At 42.2% G+C, this 2,585-nt stretch overlaps 1 pseudogene; it reads right to left on the bottom strand.

Moving 5' to 3' along the window:
* Window positions 1–430: 430 nt before the first annotated feature.
* On the bottom strand, window positions 431–1,276 carry LOC147457180 (uncharacterized; annotated as a pseudogene).
* Window positions 1,277–2,585: the final 1,309 nt, after the last annotated feature.

Consider the following 2,585-nt stretch of genomic DNA (forward strand, 5'->3'; position numbering starts at 1 on the left):
TTGAAGAAGGCCTTAAGTGCCAGATGTCTCTTTCTTTTCTAAATTGAGCTTTCAAAGGTCTAAACACTGATACATCTAGTGGTTGAAGTTTGTGTGATGTGTGAGCTGGCAGGGTAATGATATCAATACCTGATGCATTTGCCCTTGCCACCACATCTAGAGAGACGTGGCTACCATGACCGTCTAGAATGAGAAGATGTCGACTCTCCTTTCCATAGTGTGCAGTTATCGCTTTGTCAAAGTGGTCCAACCAAGCTTGAAAGAGTTCGCCCGTCATCCATGCCTTTCTCTGCACATCCATGGCTGCACCTTCTTCACAGTTTTGAATGTAGTTGGTAGTGATTCTATTGCCTTTAAATATGTAGAATGAAGGAATTGTATGTCCCGCAACATTAACGCAACACAAAACCGTCATCCACTCACGAGAGTCTCATGTGATGCCATAAATTGCCTTCACTCCTTTTCTTGCCAACACCTTCATACCTTTGTCTCTTGAACCTTGAAAGCCCGTCTCATCAGCATTCCAAATGTTGGAGGGGGGATATTTGCGTTCTTGATATAACTTGTCGAGGTTATCATGCAAGGATCTCACTATCTCCGGCCTGAATCAGGTTGCCCTAGATTGATCCAAACTCTCTGAAACTCTGAATACCAATTTTGGGTGTCTTTTACGAAATGCGTCCCACCAACTTTTGCCGGGAATTCCATTTGAAAAGAGTGTGTGTCTGATCTGGCAGATTTCAACAACTTTTAGCTTCACATCTAGTACCGATACACCATGCCCAGAATCACATTTCAAAAAGATCCATTGTAATAAACCCTCCTCCTCTTCTGCAGTTAGTACTGTCGTTGGCCCCTTTTTCTTTTTAAGAGTCCTTCCCTCTTACCAATTTGCAATTGTTGTTTTGCTCATGCCAAATTGCATCGCACGTTTCTCCAATGATAGACCGTCCTCTCGTGCCTTGAGGGCTTTAGCCATGTCTTCTTCAGTCCATGTCTTTTGATTGCGTTTCTTTTTAGTTGTGGTGGTTGGATTCTCGAGAATAGGCTACTGAATCTGTGGCTCCAGAGCTTTTGGTTTTGGGAATTTTGGTTTGGCTTGCAAGGCAAGTGGGGGTTTTTGATTTGCCAACTTTCTAGACCTCTTCTTTGTTCTCATAGCTTCTACTCGTGAGGATACTTTAAAGGATGGGCTAGAAGTGATTTGAGGAGTGGATGTCTTGCTTCTGGTTTTCACATTGTTTTTTCCCTTCACAACTTTTGTTGGTCGTGCCATGTTGTACCTGCAGACAAAGCATATATTGGAATGTTGCTTTCAAGGCATGATGCATGCTAAGTTGTGGAAATTAATGAACTACATGTTTCTAAACATTCAAGAAGTTACTTGCAGCTGTTGAACGGTTGTTACCTGTAGCTATTGAAAGATTGTTACCTGCAGCAGCAACTGTTGAAAGTAATGAAGTGCATATTTGTAAACACGCCATAAGTTGGAATATATGGAAAATACAATGAGAAGTTGTTACCTAATGTTTTATCTCAGATCAATGTGACTCCTTATCTTCAAGTAAATAAGAGTAGTCCTTCACAGAAAACTTCTTCTTGGGTATTTGTTGTGCGACCCCCTCAGGGCTGGCTGCTTGTTTGTTATCTATTCGGATAGATTTGTCACTCGTAGGGATGATAAGTCGAGCTTTCTCTGTCTCAGGATTGGCTGCTCGTTTGTTATCTATTTGGATAGGTTTGTCCCTCTTAGGGCTGATAAATGGAGCTTTCTTTCTTGGTATCTTGCAAAGGAAGACTGGTAAGACATGTACTTTTCCACAACAGCAAACTCGTCCGCGTGTTTTGTGCAACAGAAGTGAGGTGCATAAGTAGCCGTCTAATTGAGGATGCCTCTCTATTAGACAAGCTTTACATTCACAAGGAGCATCGGATGTCATCTTTGCCTGTCAAAGCGGGAATTTTTTTATTCGAACCATGTGGTAAGTGAGGTTGCATAGTTGAAAGAGCTTGGAGTGAGAGGTATCAGCTGGGATATGCCAAGCACGGTGAGAGAATACAGTAGTTGGGTATGCTTGCAGGGTGAGAGAATATATTAGTTGGGATATGGTAAGCAAGGTGAGAGGCTGTATCTTTGTACTGGCTGGAACAAATAAGGAGTTGCGCATTGTTATTATCATCATTTGATAGTTGGAGTATTAAATGCTGAGTTGATTTTGTTGAATCCGCATTGGTTAGTATATTTTATACGGTCTGTTCATGATTACTGAGGATGGTCTGCTGTAATTATGTGTAGGTGTGGTTTCGGATTCAGAGTAACGATGGAAAAGAGCAAAACGCCATCCTCAGCAGTAGTGTGACTAAACACCAGTAGTATGACGATACGCATCCTGTAGAGGGGGGCATGTATTGGAGTGGTGGGATGGAGCATGACCTGTCGTGATTGAGTGCGGGTCGTTTTTTCTTTTCAAGGACACGTTGTAAAAAGTTTCTATTAAAGGATTGATTTGCGACTATTTCTCGCCCTTGTTCTTCACTGATTTTTGTCTCTCTTTTGGGGGCCGTACCCTTACTGGCCCCTCTAC

Source organism: Adiantum capillus-veneris, chromosome 5 (assembly GCF_014529385.1).
Source record: "Adiantum capillus-veneris isolate H3 chromosome 5, ASM1452938v2, whole genome shotgun sequence".
NCBI lineage: Eukaryota > Viridiplantae > Streptophyta > Polypodiopsida > Polypodiales > Pteridaceae > Adiantum > Adiantum capillus-veneris.